Source organism: Ambystoma mexicanum, chromosome 8, assembly GCF_040938575.1.
Source record: "Ambystoma mexicanum isolate Mex_15411 chromosome 8, UKY_AmexF1_1, whole genome shotgun sequence".
Lineage (NCBI taxonomy): Eukaryota > Metazoa > Chordata > Amphibia > Caudata > Ambystomatidae > Ambystoma > Ambystoma mexicanum.
In genome coordinates, this window is record NC_090929.1 from 188,623,560 (window position 1) to 188,643,227 (window position 19,668).

Here is a 19,668-nt window from a genome sequence, read left to right on the forward strand (position 1 = left end):
CACATTCAGTGATCTACGTTTCACCCCTTTGAAGCTCCTCATCTAGACATGATTGTCGACTATGGTATATTCGGACTCTGAAATGATGAACAGTCGTACATCAATCCCATTCACATTAACTACAGCATGTGGCTTCGCCCCTTTCCTTGGTCTGGAGCCTATCTTACTAACATACAAACTAATACCCTCTGCATCGTCTATAGCTGCATCCTCAAATCAATATATCCGTCTGCCTGTATTTAATTTCTCGAATTCCACTCCTTGAAATGTTTTTGCAACAGCAAGCAAACTGACCCTTCTTCCCACATTTGAGACAGGCAGCCTTAATAACAGGGCAGGAACCAGAGTTGGCAAAGTGAAACGTGCTACCACATCTGAAATATTGCTTAACCCTGGCTCCTTTGTTTTCTCAGCTTGGCTCCCTTGTTTTTTCAGCTTCCTTCTTTTTTGTCTGACTCCCCCTTTAATACACTGGCTGTCTTTTGATGGGTTTGATATTGGTATTCTTCCCTTGCCTGTGACTGCCTCCCATGGCGCACACCTTGTCGGCTATTATCGATTTTTTTTCTTGTCTAATTCTTTTACATTCGCCATCATGCGCTTCATTTTGTTGCAATGTCTAAAACTTCCACCCAAACTGGAATTACCTTTAGTCCAAGGGCTTCATTACAAATCAGGCGGTCCGGAAATAATGGTGGCGGTAAACCCGCCGCCACTGTTGTTTCCGGACCGCCTAATCCCAACTCCTGCAGGTGGGAGGTGATGTTCCCGCCAGGTTTGACCTGACGGGTTTAACACCGCCCGCCTGCAGGCGGACGAGGAAACACCGGCACCATCACGAGATGCTGCCGGTGTTTCCATGATCCCCATTCCCATTGAGTCCTATAGGACTCAATGGGAATGGGGATTAACACCATTCCGCCTCCGTGATTCCCGGGAAACTGGGGTTGTAATGCCCCGGTAATTCCGGGAATCACGGAGGCGTAATGGTAATACGAGTCCGGCGGTAACCAGGCGGTTTTACTGCCTCGGTTACCGCCGGACTCGTAATGAGGCCGCAAATCTCCTTTGTAAGTTTGCTCTCTCCCACTTTTAGCATGAACTGGTCTTGCAAGCGTTCATTATGTGATTGGCCAAAGTTACAACTGCTGGCTAGCTCTCTCAGATCAGTGATGAAGTCCTCAATGGACTCATCTTTCCTTGGCTCCCTGGTACTAAAGTGGAACCTTTCCCCAAATAATACTTGACTTTTTCTCAAAGTATTGTCTTTTAGGCATTCAGCCATTCGCCACAGACTGGTTCCTCCTCTCCATTTCCTTTTTGGGCAATGCACAATTCTGGAAGACTTTTCAGTATTCTTCTATTTTCAAACCTTAGACTGTGCATGAGCAGGGCACTCTGACATTCAACATGGAAAGTAGGTCCATGCATGGCCAGGAAGTCTTCTTTCCAGGTCTCCCATATAACAGCTGGATGCTGTTTAGGACCTCGGGCGATCTGGCGTGTTATTAAGAATTAAAATCATTAAATAGGCCCAGGATAGGCAAGAACTGAGGTGGCAAACTACTCATGTTGCCTTTTAAAACCACAAAGTGGCAGGGTTGCTATGTACTTGGGTATAGTTTACTGAGTTCCCTGTATTATTTTGCACAGTGAGACTCGTTGTTGGTATCAGACGACCAAAAAATAAAAACAAGAAGGTACCTCAAAATGTTCCTCAGAGAGCAGTCATTGTAAGCGTGGTGGTGGTTAGACAAGGACCTGCCCCACCAAGATCGCTCTGTTACTGTGAGGTTTTCAGTTCCCTTGGCAACCGTAACGTCCTGCAAAATGTACAGATGCTCGTAGGTACTTTCTTCTAATGGAGCGGCTCACCAATGTTAAAGCAACTTCTTTCCTATGGCAAAGTCGTGCTCTGTCTGTTGAGAGGTGAGAAGGTTCCCCGTCACCCCAACGCCTAGCCTGGGGAGCGCCTGACAGCACCCCACTTCCATGGCCAACTCAGCTCGACGGCAGGTCGATGATTATAGGATCTGACCTGCTTTGACATCATCACAGCCAACTCCAATGGCCTGCGGCTCTGGCACCCTCAGTTGTTGTCCTCAGTGCACTGCAGCGCTCAGTGCTTCATCAATCCCCCACCCGGCAAGCTTTCTCCGAGCTTCCTCCTCCTCTAACAAGGCCCGACCAATATGCTTGGTGGCCTCTGTGTACAGCACCAGCTCGTCTCCAGTATTATATAGTCACGGAGGCACGTAAGAGTTGAACTTCTTCATTATTGAAACAATACAACTCTTAGGCTCATGGGTACAGAGACCCTCTTTAGCCAGTCTCAACTGACTCTCTCCAACTTCCACTAAAGCCTTCATTCCAGAAGAATAAAGACCCCAATTTATACTAACACATCCAAGCAACAGTACATAACTATTTACAAATGAAAATGTTGATCTTTGATTATATAACAATTCCCTTATTTTATCTTTCGCAGCCATCTACCCTCTGTTATTCTTATTTTCCTGCAGGAGATTAAGTCATGGTTATCCTTGGGCGAGTACACATAACGCTCAGACAGGGATAGGAACTTTGAGACTACTATGGTGTGGTGTTGACTTGCGTTATGAAAGGTAATCCATTCTATCTGATGCCAACGAATCAGCAGCATCAAGTGAGGTCTTAGCAAAGTTGTGCATCAGCCTGTTCATCCCTGCCCTCTTGTGCCTCCAAAAAACGGCAACCAAAAAACAAACAAACTCAGGGGAGCAGGTGATTCCCCTAGCATCTGGGAAATACAATCTATCTATATAGCAAAAGGAAAAGCACAGTGACATACAGCCCCATAACGAGTTGGGCGGTAGCCATTAAATGCAGTGGTAATGCTATTACTGCCATATTTAAGGGCTGGCCCAATCACGAGTTGGCAGAAAGTTGGAGTTTTACCTCCATGTTTTTGCTGGACGTAAAAATCTCCACTTTCTGCCAGTTTTCGCCGCTATTACCGCCGGCAGTAATAGTGCCGAAAATCCCCATAGAGTCCAATGGGGATTTACAGCCTTACCCTACTTGGGATCTGGCACGAATTGCACCAGACCAAGTGGCGGTAATGCTATGTGTTGGTGGTATCCTGGCGCAATTACCCCTGGAATACCACCAAGGATGTGATAGAGCCCATACAGCTTTACTTAAGTAGAACTATCTTAATTGGTGGTCACAGAACTCACTTCATTGGTGGTCACAATTAAAAATCATAACGATTCTTTCATATTATAGACAAGTATCGAAACAACTTTTTTATTCATTTCAACAAGGACTGGTTAGAAAATAGCATGATAACACTCCATGCATGATTTAAAACATACATTAAATGAACATACAAGGACAAACAGTGCAAGAATTAACATTAGGAGTAACATTATTTGGGAAAGATAATCACAGGTGATTAGTCACCCCTTTTTCTATACAAAAACACCCAACATGTTTTGTTCCTCAATAGTTCCAAAGGCAAGACATTCCTCAGGGATATTACAATTCCCAGATACAATTTCAAAGTGATATTGTCCCAAAGAATTATTAGCCAGGTGTGGTTCAAACAACGACGACAATCATGCTGTATAACAATTATATTTCATTTGTTATCTTGAATGAGACCTTAAAAACACAATGGAGAGAGAGATCATAATTTGAATTCTATATTTGACTCCAATTTTATCAAAAATGACATCGCAACCCCAACACTTCTAAGGTAAAGGGAGTACCTGGATATGTTTCCATGGAATCACTCGTTTCCGCTTGACATAATTTATATTATTAGCACCATCTGTGTGCATGTTCATACAATAGCCAGTGCTACATGTGTAATCAATCACACAAAGGTCTCATAAGACTACATTGGAGAAAAGTTCCCCAAAGATCTAGTATTCTCATACTGGTACCACAAATGTTAGTACAACATTGTTGCTTACCCTACTCATCTTGGTGTGTGTTATACCTTCTATCGTGGATGTGGTGAGTCATCTAGGGTCTGTCAATGAGATTGAGGAAGATTATAAGTAATTCACTCTTACAGGGGTCTAATACCTTAACCTTATTTTCCCAAACATACTAATGCATCAAGAACTCACCACAAAGTGGGTACTTAAACTCCTGCATAGCCTGTGGGATTTGTTGGATCGGCGTACTGGCTAACAATGGCCGCCACCTATATCATGTGATGCTCTGCATCACATAAACGTACGGACGTCATCACATTCTGTATTCAATAACAGTAAATGTATTACTACACAGGTAGTCGCCACCATAACAAGAAACCAGGGTTTAAAAAACTAACCATATTTCTTCTATATCCATGTTAAGCCACTGTGTAGTGAAATTTGAGATGTGAGCGTAATGAGTGCGTGGAATGGCAGAAGTAACTTGATATATGGACATCAACTAATTGCTGGTTATTTACCTTCTTAGATGCTTCTCATCCACACATTAGATTTACACGGTGTAGTTTTAATTACTGGCGAGGAAATATTACCTTTGATTTATTTGGTAGCATTTCAGATTGATATTGAATTTTTCCAAACTTTAATACAATGTGGTTGGTGAGCTCATCATTCTCCCAATTCTCCAGTTTTGAAAGCCCTGTGTCCCTAGCAGATGTGAGCACTGGTCCTAGAGCTGATCTCCTAGCCTCCTCCCGCCTTTAAAGCAGGCTCGATTCTTGGTTCTTTGCTTCGTCTCTCTTTCTGCTCTCTGACTCTCCCTGCTGCTTTGCTGCTTTCTCTTTCCACTGTTTTCTCTCTCTTGCCAGCGCTCTTATCCCCCTATTATAGCCTAATCTCACTTTGCGCTGTTTATTCCCTCTCTGATTGGGCCTCTGTGGTTTCTGGCAGTTACAGGCCTCCAGATTGGTTACCGGACAATAAAGTTCCTCCATCTCTTAACTTGAGTCTTTTAAATAGCTAGTGGCCATTTAGATTCACGCAAAAGTTCACAGGGATGCTGAAAGGGTAATCAGTTTTGGTCTAGCATTCCCCACTCTTCTCTGTATTTAGTTTTCTCTCGAGGCTTCTTGCTCCAGTGAAAGGGCCTTGTGTGGGCTGACTCTGCTTTTTGGACTCAAACATTTAGGTAGCAAAGGGGCGACAGGTTCACCTGCAGTTCAAGTAGTATTGGTCAGGCGATAAAACCACCTGAACAGAGGTCTGAAAACTGTTGTTCTGTAGATGTGCAGTATAACTCCTATAATCTCTACCCATTGACAATGCTGGCTAGGGCTGATAGGAGCTGTAGTCCAAATCTTCAGGAGAGACAAAAGTTGCAGACACCTGTCATTTTGCATTAGGTTTAATTTAGGTTATTCGCTTTGCTGCATGATTCAACTTTTGGGGACTATGCTGTATGCCCTCATGTATATGTGAAAAGTAATTATTCTGCTTAATCAGTCGGCTGTAGTCATTGAGGCTATGAATTGAGAAAAGATAGAACGCATGAGTTCTGATATTTACATAACCTTTTGCAAAATATACATTACAAAGAGTTTCATGTGAATGACGCCAATGCCTACACATAGGTGCTGACACGTTTCTACCTCCACCTCCAACAATTAGAAAGATGCCCAAACCCCCAACCTCCACCCCCTCAACTTCCTGCCCCGTCACACTCTCTGTCTCTCTCCTTCTCCAGCGATGCCATATCATGCTGTCAACTGTCTACAACAACTGAACCATCCTAAATTTTAAACAGTGCACATGTTAGCAATTCCTTCACTTAAATAACTTAAATATCAGCTAGGAAAATTGTGCTGTAATGTTAATTAACAGTGAAGCCTTTGTACCCACTAGTTTGTTTTGTATTGCTTGCTAATGTGTTGGCACTGACTAACAATATTATTGTTTTTACCATTTTTCTCGGAGTCTGTTAGACACTCGTGTTAGCAGGATTTGTCCAACAAAGACTTAAATACATCATTTTTGATCTGAGTGTTTTTTCTTTCTTTCAAAACAGGGACACCCCTTGGAGCCTAAAGTATGTTGATGCAGCATGGCCTAAGACTATCATCTTTCACTTGTTGTCTTGTTGTTTGTGATAATTGATAATGAAGGACAGTACCAAGAACGCTTTAATAATGTGAATCCATGAAACTATGATGATCTGTCATTGAGTGAGTAATGCACTGCTAAATTTAGGCACATTCATATGTATCTCTCAGTCAATAATGTTAATTAGTCGGATAGTTTCCCATGAACCAGAAACAAATTATTGTGTCTGGTATATTGACATCATAGTTGTGCAGAGAGAGAGTTTGGGAGAACAATACAAGGAATGCACGCTTTTTTGAAGAACTAGAAATGAAAAAAATGCTTTGAAAAGACTGAATCTATATTTTTCAAGGGAAATCCTATATAGACTGAAGAGACATTATGACTGTTTTTGAGTGTACTAAATAAATTTCACTGCATTAACATGACAAAATAAAGTTTATTGAGTATTTTAACAAATAATCTATAAAATTCTCTTTTCTTAAGCAACAACCTTGGCTCTGTTACGTTTAGGACTTCAAGACGATGTTCCACTTCTTCTTCCCTGTTCTTTTCTAAAATAAAAGTAAAATAAGACTTTTGTCAAACACACATATATGAATCGTTGTGATGAATTTTGCATTCCTTTCTTATTTTACTGAACATAAATAGGTATTTGACAAAGGAAATGTTTAAAGCAACATTTAGTACAATCTGGTCAAAACCATTCAATTGTGACACGCAACAAAGCCCTTGTTCTGAGCAATTACAAAGCTGACGAAATATCCTCATGTCAATATGACTGAATACATTGGCAAGCAAAAACATCAGATAATTGGCAGTGACGCTATGCAGTGGTACAGATAAGATTTTGGAGTGGGAGTATTTTACTCCCTATTTTTTTTTAAGTTGGCACTAAAATGATTTTTTAGGGAGTAAACATTTAAGACCAGTTCACAATGGGAGTATTTTATAAGCAAGTACAAATATATGTTTTAACTGGGAAACGGAAATGTTTCTGTAATAATTATTTCTTTGCACCTAGTTATGCATAGAGATTAAAAGATGCATGTTTACTTCTTCCGATCACGCTGTCATGATAGCAGTTTTTGCTATCTGCACTGCTTGTCCAAACATATCCAAGGAGCTGCGGGAGTGCAAGCAGGGGTATAAGCTCATATGTGTCTGTTTCCAATTTTTTTTTGGGAGTATTTTTGCCCCCTATTTTTATTTGTTCACAGTATTTGTTTATTTTAGGGAGTAAAAGTGGCCGATACACCCCTTATCTGTAGGGCTGATGCTACGAATCATAAAAGACAAGGGGGGTCATTCCGAGGTTAGTGCTAAGGGAACGATGCCGGTAAAGGAATACCGGCATCGATTACCGCTACGGGCTATTCTGACCAGCCTGACCGCTATTATAGGCATCGTAAAGTACAGTGCTGTTAATAGCAGTCTGGGCGCGGGCACGCCACCCACCATGCTGGCAATAGCGGCATGCCGTAAACTGGAATAGATCACAAGTGAAGCGGACATGCAAATAACGGCCTCATGAAGGCGGAAAAAGTGGTTACCGGCATGCTGTAAATACTGGCATCGCCGACCTAACGTAAAATACCCTGAGCAGTGTTCCCAACTGCCACAGGTGCACACAATCAGCACAGGTGGAGGCAATGGAGTCAGGCCCAGTACAAAAGGAGCACACCCACACACCACACCCTCTCCCACACCAAGATGATTCCAATAGTAGTAGCATTACTGGAGCTGGAGGACATGCTTGCATTGCCACAACATCAACAACAACAGCCGGCACCACAGAGAAGACGAAGGAGGAGAAGGAGGGTGAGACAGGCCCAGCATGCCCCACCAGTGCAGCCACCGTTACCACGCTGGCAGGCCCCAAACCCTCACATCAGAGCCAGTCCTTTCAACCTAACCCCTGAGCAGATCCACACCCTGTACCTTCTGGACCGGGACACCCTCACCACCATAGTGGACCTGATACACGACGACATAGTGAGCCTCATTGAAATACGCACCGCCATCCCCCCTCTACTGACGGTAGTGTCTGTGCTCCACTTCCTTGCCACAGGCACCTACCAGCACACAGTGGGGCACATGCATGGCATTTCACAACCCTTTTTTTCCCGGATTCTGAACCAAGTGCTGGATGCCCTCCTCAAGCACACAAGGGACTACATATCCCTACCACGGACTCCCTAGGAGATATTTGATACAAAAGTTGCCTTCCATGCACTGGCAGGCATGCCAAATTGTGTAGGTGCCCTCGACAGCACCCACGTGGAGTTGGTGGTCCCGCATGCCATGGAGGTGGTGTACCGCAACCGCAAGCAATACCACTCCATCAATGTGCAGATGGTATGCAACGCCAGCAAGATCATCACACATTGTTGTGCCCGATATCCCGGATCAACTCATGACTCTATGGTCCTGCGGAACTCCACACTACCATGCTTCATGGAGCGACATGCTGGACGACGTGCCTGGCTGCTTGGTAAATTGCAGGACTGGCACATGGCATTGAAATGGGGGGAGAGATGCACACACCACCATGCTGCCAATGTTGATGTGACTGCACGATGTGCACATCACCGAACACTTTGCCCCAAACCATCACAAACTGTACATGACACCCAAATCCCATATGAATGAAGTAAGGTCGACACCTATCACTACATGACTAACAGGAAACCACACCACATCCCACAACACGTGCACCACTCATCAGCGGCCCTCACCCTCCGTAATGCCATCCTGCACCATGCAGTGCATATGCACTATGTTGCTGTCTCCAGCATATCACCACACATGACAAGCATCCCTGTGAGTGCATCAAAGTGAACCTACTAGGGAATCCACTGTCTGGCACAGGGCCGGCACACTCACAGGAGTGCTGCATGTCACCATGGGAATGATCAGTGCTGATTGGCCAATATTGCACAGACTACTGCCAACGCTCCCTCTAAGTAAATCTCACAGAACACAACACCTCACTAATTTGACACTAACACAGCTGTATGCATACACGATGCATGTGCAACAAGACGTCAGTGCACACCATGTATCATCTTGAAGATGCAACCCACACCATTAGTCCATGGCACAAGACACATTGAGGGACTGAAAATGGCGTCAATGTATCCAGGGACATGTGGGCAACGATAACCTGCAGGCATGTGTGACTAGTACAGCTGTCCAACTTGAATCGCCTAACATTTACCTTTAATTGCCTATCATGCAGGTGATAGTGGCTATCCCTTGAAGATGTGGCTCCTCACCCCTGTCCGAAACCCACAGAACAGGCACGAGGAGGACTACAATCGTTCCCATACCCGTACCCGTGTGGTCATCGAGCAGACCTTTGGCCTTTTGAAGGCACGATTTGCTTAGCCGGTCGGGTGGGGTACTCCTCTATAGGCATGAGAAGGTGGCCAAGATCATCATGGCATATGTCATGCTGCACACTATGTGCATCCGTCGGAACGTGCCCCACCCCCTGACATTGAACTGCTACCACCTGGTGATGGTGAAGGGGAAGAAGATGTGGCTGGACATCATCGCGGTGCCGATGCACAGGAGTTGTGCGCCAGTCAGTGATTGCACAATATTTCTGACACACATGGCAGCAGAGGGTGACATGATGGTTGGAGAGAGGGCACTGGGTGTGGGGGTACATTTACACTATGCACTGTAAATGAATAAATGACACATGCGTAATGATGAATGTCCACTCAGGTCTTGTTTTTCACACAACGGGTGTATTAAATATAACAATGTAAACGTAAGTGCAAAAACCCTCCACCACCCTCACCCCCTCCCCCTACCCCCCCACACACCCTCCCCCTTCCCCCCCCACCCCCCACAACTCTCACACACACCCTCCCCCTTACCCCCACAACTCCCCGACACAAGTCCCATTGAGTTTACGAAGCCTACATGAGGCTGCCCTGACAATTAATCGGAACTCCCTGGTCCAGGGGACAGCATGTCTTGCTGGCACAGGGTACGGGCCGACCTGCGGAGCGGGCTCGTTTGCGTAGAACTGGAGGAAGACGGTGTGGCCGCCTGCTGTGGTTGTGTAGCGGGATGCCCTGCCTCCACGGCATCCGCTATGCGGCCTAACACCTACCGGAGGGCTGAGACCTTCTTGCAGAGGCGGCTGGTGTTGTCAGAGAATGATCTAACCATGGAGGCAGTGTTGTCCGTGATGGACCTGCCTAGTGCGGCTAAGTCCTGACGCCACTTCTCTCTGGCCAGCCTGTTGTCCTGAACAAACTCGCGCGCAAGGGCAGTTAGCAGGTCAGACCGCTGCGGCCCTGCGGGTGCACCTGTGTAGGTAGTCGGCACATGGCTGTCCTGTCCAGCCTGCTCAGCCTCCCTAGCCCTGGAAATTGGACTGAAGTTTCCCTCTGTCTGCTCATGACCAGACTGCTCCGGGGTGGTGGCCTGCTCTGTATCGAGCGACGATACTTGGGGGGAATGCTGGTGGAGTTGGGGTATGGACCACATCCAAAACATCGTCCTCCATGGGGATCCAGATGTCCTCCTGTGTGTCCTCCAGTCAGGGGTGCCGTGGCTGCAACCTCCCCAGCCAAACTCGACTCCTCCGATTGTTGTGCCTCGCATGCATCATCAGGCTGACCAATGGGTGGAGGTGGTGCTTCGCCCTCCACGGGCCTTGTTGGCACCGGTGCAATGGGTACCTGGGGTGACTTGGATGTTGGTACACGGCACCCCCTGGGTTGTCCCCTCGAGGTTGAAGGCCGGTTGCTGTCATCCTGGGACCTCTTTCGGGGTATGGCCTGTGCAGGTGTTGCGTCCTGCCCATCGCTTTCATGGTCAGTGCCTGTGGGGGTCGAAGAGAGGGACGACATGAGTGATGTTTTGATAGGCATCATACATACATTAGGACAATTGCTCATCCACACAATTTGGGGTAATAGGCATTTGTGTTAGGATGGGCATGTTCTTTGATACATGGGTGGTTAATGCAGGCATACGTCTGCATCACTCATGTTGCCCAGGAGTAGTGTTATCTGACATGCATAGTATTTTGGCCATGCACGCTGTGTGACTCGTGGCATTTCCAACTTTGTGTGGTATGTGTCATTTACAATATTGCCTTGCATCGGGCATCTGCATGTGTATGTAATGCATCAGCCTACTTTGGTGGGAGTGTTTGTGTGTGGGCGACCATGGCTTGGCTCTATGAACTGACACATTGGCTGACTTTCATCAGAATTGGCATTGCAATGTTTACTTTGGACACTCAACTCCATCGCCCGATGTTGTGGCGCCACACCCCATCTCGCCAACACCTTCAATGCCTTCCATCCCTATCATGCTGGTGCAGATGTCCTCCCATGGGGTAAGTTTGATCGGGGAACTGGGACCTCCTCCTGTTTCCATGGCCTGGCTGCGGTTCACAGAGAGGATGTTTCGCACCCTTAGTCGCAGGTCGTCCCAGCGCTTGCAGCAGTCTTTAATTGTGTGTGGTGTGTTCCCCACAGCACTGACCTTCTGGCCAACAAGTGCCCAGATCTCTTAATTCTTTAGCACTGCCTCTCTCCATGTTGTTAGAGAACACAATGGCAGCATGTCCTGCAGTGTGTCCACCAGCATCTGCAGCTCATCCTCATTGAACCGTTCTTTGCACAGGCGGGCAGCTCCCTTCTTCAGGGCCTTAGGCATAGTGGTGTTGGAGGTGGATGTTTTGCAAAAATCATCAGAGTCCCAGGGTCCTGTGTGGTGAGGAAGGCAATGGATTGTGTTTTTAAAGATGGCCGCCGTGCTCCTTCCCGTTCCTGTGCGATGACGCTACTTCCGGTTCCGCGTATTAGCGGTGACCGTAAATTGCGGTGACAGCTAATAACGGCGCCCCTATTTACGGTCACCGCAAATGCCGCTTTGAACAATGTCGGTAGTGTTACCTGTGCTATGCTTGATGCCGCTAAGGGCATTTTGGGTGCCTTTAACGGCATGGTGCAAAATACCTTACCGGCATGGCGTAAAGCTCGTGCCCGTGAAGTCGTAATAGTCCTCTATTAGCGGACTGGTGACAGCCCGGACACGCTATTTACGCCATACTGGTAAGGAAGGAACAAGTTATTTACCTGTAACTGTTGTTCTCCAGCATGGGTCTGGCATGGATTCACATGCTCATGAATATTCCCCGTCGTCAGGCTGGGAATCCTTGGTAAAGAAAAATCAGTATCAGTTTCGTTTCTGATCTGTCTTTCGTAGTAGTAACCAATCACTGATCTCTGCGTCATACTAACCACAGCCAATGACTGCCATCTCCCTAAGCCAATGACTGCCATCTCCCTAAGCCCCGCCTCTGGCAGCCATCTTCAGATTTGGTAGCACGTGAAGAGGCAGAGGGGTAGGTGGGAGGGTTCGCATGTGAATCCATGTCGGACCCATGCTGGAGAACAACAGTTACAGGTAAGTAACTTGTTCCTTCGCCAGCGTGGGGTCTGGCATGGATTCACATGCTCATGAATAAAAGAATACATAGCAGTACACACATGCACAACCACGGGAGGTGGCAAAGGCTCAACATTAAGCATTACATCAAAACTCAACATTAAGCAATTCTTACCTCCTCACCAGGCTCACCTTAGGCGAACAGGTTGCGCAGCACTGCTTGGCCGACCCTGGACTCCACCCTGGAATCCCGATCGACGCAGTAGAATTTCGTGAAGGTGTGCGTCGACCTCCATGTAGCAACCCTGCAGATGTCCAGCAAGGGCACACCAGATAGGAATGCCGTGGTAGCTGCGATCGCTCTGGTGGAATGGGCTCTCGGACGCCCAGGCAGCGGTCGGTTTGCCAACCGATGGCAGTACATGATACAGCTGGAGAGTCATCTGGAAATGGAAGCCTTCAAGAGAGCCTTCCCCTGATTGACAGGTCCAAAGTTCACAAAAAGTTGTGACGTCTTCCGAAAACACTTTGTGCGGTCCATGTAGAACTTCAGCGCTCTAGCCACATCCAGCGAGTGCAAAGTCCTTTCAGCCGGCGACGAAGGCGACTGGAAGAAAACAGGCAACACCAAGGGTTCATTGAGGTGGAAGTCCGACGGCACCTTGGGCATGAAGGAGGGGTGCGTCCTGAGCACTACCCTCGTGTCATGAAAGGTCAAGTACGGGGGCTTGCAGGAAAGGGCCTGGATCTCCCACCCGTCGTGCGGAGGTGATGGCCACAAGAAACGCTGTTTTCCATGACAAGAACTTCAACGGAGCCGAGTGCAGAGGCTCGAACGGAGGTCCCATGAGCTTGGTCAGCACCACGTTGAGCTCCCACGCCGGGGCCTTCACCGGCGGGAACGATCTGAACAGCCCGTTCATGAATTCTTTCACCAGACGATGAGACCACAAAGACGACCGTGCCATGGTTCTGGTGTATCGGGAGATCGCAGCAAGATGAATCTTGATGGAAGCGTGCGCCAGTCCAGCGTCAGCAGGTACGGCAGTACTTGGGGAGCCGTAATCCGTAGAAGGTTAATCTTCTTTGCGTTGCACCAGACATAGAACCTCTTCCATTTGTGTCCGTAGCATTTAAGAGTTGAGGACGCCCTTGCAAGAACCTCTCTGCAGTCGGCCGGTATGTCGTAACCTCCAGGAGCCAGGCCTGCAAGTTCAGCGACTTCAGGTCGTGATGGAGGATGGCGCCTCCTTCCCTGGAGAGAAGATCCGCGTCCACTGGCAGTTTGATTGACGGGGACGCTGACAAGTCCAGAAGGTTCGGGAACCATATCTGCCTCGGCCACGCAGGTTTGACGAGGATCATCCTGCACCGTGACCTCTTGAGCTGGTTGATGAGCCGGATCAGCAGCGGCAATGGAGGGAATGCATATAGGAACAGGCCCTCCCAGGGGAATGAGAAAGCATTGCCCATGCTCCTCGGCTGGGGAAACCTGCCGGCGAACCTCCGGCACTTGGAGTTCGTCGCCGTCGCGAACAGGTCGATCTGGGGTGTGCCCCACCGTCGGAAGAGGCGTAGTTCCCACTCGTGGCACGAGCGCAGCTCTCTGCTGAGCGAGTCGGCGATGGTGTTTTTTATTCCTGCCAGATGAAATGGCACCAGAAACATCCCTTGGGCGACCGCCCAATGCCACAGATCCTGTGCCTCCTTGGACAGGGCTGGGGATCTGGTACCACCCTGCTTCCTGATGTAGAACATGGTGGTGGTGTTGTCGGTGAAGATCCTCACCACCTTGCCCTTGAGGGACGGAAGAAAGGACCTGAGGGCCCAAAACACTGTCTTCTGGTGGCCCGGGGTCTGGAAGTCCATGCCCGCCGTCAGATGCGCGCGGGTGCCCTAGCACCGGATCGCTCGTCGGAAACTCTCGTCGAGTGTGATACTCTCCTCGAAGCTGCCCGTCGTCTGGATCCAGCGCGTGTCCAGGAACTCCTGCAACGGGCGCATCCGGAGCCTGCACAGGCGGATGAGATAAATGCAAGAAGACATCATTCCGAGGAGGGACTTGATGGACCTCACCCTGGCCGCGTCCGCAACCAGCATCCGCTGCACCTTGCCCAAGATGGCCCTCGTCCTTTCCTCCGACGGAGAGGCCAGAAGCGACACTGTGTCGAGCTTCGCTCTCAGAAACAGTGCGTCTTGCGCGGGCACCAGGTGGGACTTGGCGTAGTTTATGGAGAATCCCAGGTCCGTGAGTAGTTGGACGGTCCTTGCCGTGTGCTCCACGGCGAGCTCCTTCGTCTTTGCTCGGATGAGCAAGTCGTCCAGGTAGGGGTAGACGTGGATCCCCTCTAGACGCAGCCGCGCCGCCACCGGTGCGAGGCACTTGGTGAACAGCCTGGGTGCCGACCTCAATCCGAAGGGAAGGGCTCTGAACTGGTAGTGATGCCCTTGGACCACGAATCTGAGAAACTTTCGGTGTCCCTTTAGGATGGGGATATGGAAGTAGGCACCCTCCAAATCCAACGACGACAGGAAATCGCCCTCCTCCAGTTGACCCAGGACGTGTTGGAGGGTGACCATCCGGAACTTCTGTGCCTTGATGAATTTGTTCAGTCGTCGTAGGTCCAGGATGGGACGCCATCCTCCCGTCTTCTTCTTCACGAGGAAGTATCTTGAGTAAACTCCGGAGCCCCGAAGCCTCTTTGGGACGAGCTTGATGGCGCCCTTCCTGAGCATCGCCCTTACCTCCAAGAGAAGTTGAGGGACGTGATGTTCCTTCCTGGCCACAGGGGGGACGCGCGGGCACCTCTTTAGAAACTCGAGCGCGTGACCCTGAGCCAGGGCGTCCAGCACCCAACGGTCGGTGGAGATGGACTCCCACATGCTGACGAAACTCGCCAGCCGGCCTCCCACCGGGGTGCTTCGGTGGGGGCCCGACCCCACGGCGGGTTCAGTCCTGCTTCGATGAGGCTTTGCCGCCTTGTCTTCCTTGGCGACGACGGCGGGGTCCGCCCGACTTGCCTCGTCCCCTGTAGGCTTCCTGTGACGACGAACGGGCCGCTTGACGATAGGTGGAAAATCCGCCGCTGGAACATTTGAAGGCACCCTGTTTGCCTCCGCCGCTCCGAAAGAGCGGCCGTCGTTGCTGGAGAACACCAAGAGCCCGGGCCGTCTCCGTGTCCGCCTTGATGGCTTGTAGGGAATCGTCCACTGTTTTCCCAAACAGGTTGCTCCCGTCAAACGGCATGTCCAAGACTCTGGTCTGCACGTCCTGACGGAAGTCAGTAGCCTTGAGCCATCCACGCCGCCTAAGGCACACGCCGTTGCCCAACTGGCGAAATCCAGTGTCAGCGATGTCCGTCGCTATCGTAATGGCGTGGTCCGACGCCACTTCTCCTTCCTGCAAGATCTCTAGGGCCTCCGCCCTCTTGTCGTCTGGTAGGAAGTCCAGCAGGGGGGCGAGTTTGTACCACAACTCCCTGTCATAGCGGGCTACGATAGCCAAGGCGTTGGCAGCCTTAATCGTCGTCGCTGCCGATGAGATGACTCTGCGTCCCATTGTGTCCAATTTCTTTCCCTCGCCGTCCGTCGGGGAGGTTGACGTAGAGGCCGCGCCCCCCCGCTTTCTTCCTGGCCGCCGCGGAGACGACCGAGTCCGGTGTCGGCTGTGCCCGAAGGCACAAGGGGGCCGCGTCTGGGACCCGGTACTTCTTCTCGTACCGATCCCTTCTAGCCAGCGTTGTGGATGGGTTTTTGAGGAGGGAGAGACCCTCATCCCAGATATCGTCCAGTAGAGGTACAGCGAGGACCGTCTTCCTCTTGGTCTCGCGCCGTTGATAAAGGAAACCTTCCTTCTTCTTCTCTTCTGGGCAGAGCTGGAAAAGCTCGGATGCCCTGGCGATCATGGCGTGAAACGATCCAATCTCGGCGGGCGGGGAAGCCCAGGTGGGAGGTGACGACGGGAGATCCTCATCGTAAACCTCGTCGTCTGTACCCGTCGCGGCCGTGTCAGTCCCCGTATCATCCCCACGTGTCATGGACGGGGAGGAGGGCTGAGCAGGGCGCGATGGTTGAAAAGGAGGTGGAGGATGAATCCTTCTTCTCTTAAGAGGAGGGCTCCCAGAAGGGCCTGGCTCCGGGTCCCCCGTCGGGAGCGGTTCCTCCGTTGGTGGTAACGGAAGTCTTGTCCTTATCTCCGAGCATAAGGACTGTATAGCCAACAAAATGGCCGCCGAGTTGTCTTGCGGCACTGGTTGAGGGGGTTCCGACGGGCGATCAGGAGCCCCGTCGGCACCCTCGACGTTCTCGTCGTCTCCCACGTCGGGATCCCTCCCGACAGGATGCTCTTCTTCCACTCCAGTGCCGTGGCCTAAGACTTCGATCAGCTCCTCCTCAGAGGTTGAGGCCGAATCCACGATGACCTCGTGCCCCCCCTTTTTCTTCTCCGTCGGAGGTTTCACGGGGGTCCTGTGGATGGGCATGAAAGAGGACTCCCTCCGCGGTGGCAGAGAGATTCTGGGCCCCGAGGTCGCCACCACTGGTGTAGCCTCCACAGGCTGAGCCAGGGCCGCCGCGACTGTCTCGATAGAGTCCTTGGCCGGATGGATCAAGGCTTTCACCACCTTAGGTGCGCTCGACCGGGGTCTCTCCAGGAGCTTCGCCGGGTGCTCGGCCTTCCTCTTACCCGAGCCAGAGCGTTGGCTCGTGGTTGATGGCGCCGGGGAGGATGTGCCCTGCCTGGCCCCCTGTAGAGCCCCACCGTTCGGCGCTCCCGGTGCCAGCGGACTCGCGGTGCTTGGCCTTCTGTTGGACCCCCGTCGCCGGGGCGCCCTCAAAGGTCTTAGAAGACCGCTCAGACTTCTTCTTCTTCTCGCCTGACGGGCTCTTTCCTTCCAGCCAGTTGGCGAGACGCTGATGGTGGTCCTTCATGGTCCGCTCCGACATATTGCCGCAAAATGCACAGTCCTTCTCCACGTGCGTCTTGTCTCATGCAGGCAGTAAAGGCAAAGGGAGTTTTCGTCCTCCTTAAAGACATTCTGAAGCTGGCATCCAGGGCAGACCCTGAACAGCTTTCCGGGCATCGAGCTTCCCTTCTCCTGGGCCATGCTCGAGAAGGGCCTGAGAAACTTCTGGAGTCCTCCAAAAGCGTGGCTCGACGAAATCTTCACCCTTGAGGGGCGTAGAAGAATCCGACACGGGTCCCCGTTGATCAGATAAAGAAAAGGTGGAGCTTGAGGCTCTTTTGACCGAAAAAGAGAACATTTTCCTAAGAAAAAGCGTGAAAAAAGCACTAACGCTCGAGAGCAATAGCACGAGGATCCCAACACTTGAACGTGCAGTAAAAATCTGAAGATGGCTGCCAGAGGCGGGGCTTAGGGAGATGGCAGTCATTGGCTGTGGTCAGTATGACGCAGAGATCAGAGATTGGTTACTACTACGAAAGACAGATCAGAAACGAAACTGATTTTTCTTTACCGAGGATTCCCAGTCTGACGACGGGGAATATTCATGAGCATGTGAATCCATGCCAGACCCCATGCTGGAGAACGTTACTTACCTCCAAACTCGGAAGGAGGGCCAAGGTTTCCGACGCATGTAACCCTAGGTTTATTGAGCCTATAAAAAAAGTGCAGTAAGTATGATTTACTGTTCTTTTCTTTATGCACAAGTCAGTTGTGATGAAATTACTACTGCTCTGCAGGAGTACAAGGATGAGTAGTGGCTAAACTGCCTACTCAGCCCTACACTACTCCTAAACCAAAGTGATCCTGATCACAAAGGTGAAACAGGCACAGCCGAAAGCTATTACTCCTTTGCCTTATGTGGTAGCACAGGCTGAGGGGAGGCTATGTCTTCTGGAGGGATAGCTGATGACAGTAGCAACCCAACTAACTTAAGTGCAATGGGTACAAAATACAACAATGCTTAATCAAGGTTCTATTAACATATGGGGCCTCATTCCGAGTACGGCGCTAACCAATGGCGCTATTAACGCCTTGGTTGACGCCGTACCCGGACCGGCAGCGCCTTGGTGGATGGCGGAATTACCGCCCCATTCCAAGGTTGGCGGGGCGGTAATTCCCCATTCACCAAGGCTCTTCCCCATTCCCAAATGAGCCCCCATAGGGCTCAATGGGAATGGGGAAGATGCGAATAACGGTGACCGTTCATTACGGTCACCGTTATTGGCTTGGAGGCCCCTTTGTGCCCTCGACTTTAACACCTGCTCAAAGCAGGCGTTAAGGGCGAGGGCGCAAAGGGAACTCGGAGTATGGCGGTAAGGGATCACCGCCACCGGTCTCGTTACCGGTGGCCGCTATCCCTTACCGCCATACTCGGAATGAGGCCCATAGACATGTAATCAAACAATACAATTCTATCAACAAACTAAAAATACTAGCATTGTGATTCTTGCTCCAGAGTACCCCCACTGAATATGTATGCACCCAGCTGTCCCCAATGCAAATTGGGTCTAGCTGTCCCACTGTCATTATTTCTCCTCGTTGTCCATATGTTGCTTCAGCTCCAGGGCTTCCTGATGTCGTTTTTCTTTTAAGTACCTCCACTGTAAATTGTGCTTGTAGGTGTCTGACTGTGATTTTGTTCAAGGTGTTCCCACTGTAATTTTTCTCTAGATGTCACCACTATGATTCTTGTTCATAGGTGTTCCCCCCCTATGACTTCGCTGCAGAGTATCCCTACTGTAATCTTGCTCATAGGCGACCGCACTGCAATTTTAATCCAGGTGTCTGCAATGTGTTTTTGCTCTAGGTATTTGTATTGCGATGATGCTCAAGGTGTACCACTGGGATTCTTGCTCCTTGATGTTCCCACTATGGCTCCTAGGTTTCCACACTGATTTTGTTTCTGGTGCCTCCACTATAGGTTTGCTGCAGGTGTCCACGTGGTAATTTTGATCCTGGTGTCCCCTTTGTGATTCTTTCTCCTAGGTGTCCCCTTCTGGATTCTGCTCCAGGTGACCTCTGCTGTGACCTTGCTCCTATGTGTCTTCCCTGTGATTATTGCTCGTAAGTGTTCCTACTATAGTTTTGCATCTAGTTGTCACCAATATAATGCTCCAGGTGCTGCCCACTGTGAATTGTGCTCCTAGCTTTCCCAACTGTGATTATCCTCCAAGTATCCCCACTATAACTACGTTTCCTCTTTGTCCTAACCCTGATTTTACTCCTAGGTGAGCCCCCTATGCCTAACACGC

At 49.7% G+C, this 19,668-nt stretch overlaps 1 long non-coding RNA gene across 1 annotated transcript in view; it reads right to left on the bottom strand.

Moving 5' to 3' along the window:
• Positions 1–3,261: 3,261 nt before the first annotated feature.
• The window catches only part of LOC138471779 (uncharacterized), a 418,908-nt gene continuing 402,501 nt past the window's right edge, over positions 3,262–19,668 (bottom strand). The window contains exon 2 of the long non-coding RNA XR_011268507.1: positions 3,262–6,580. This is a non-coding gene — a long non-coding RNA (uncharacterized lncRNA). The remainder of the gene's footprint in view (positions 6,581–19,668) is intronic.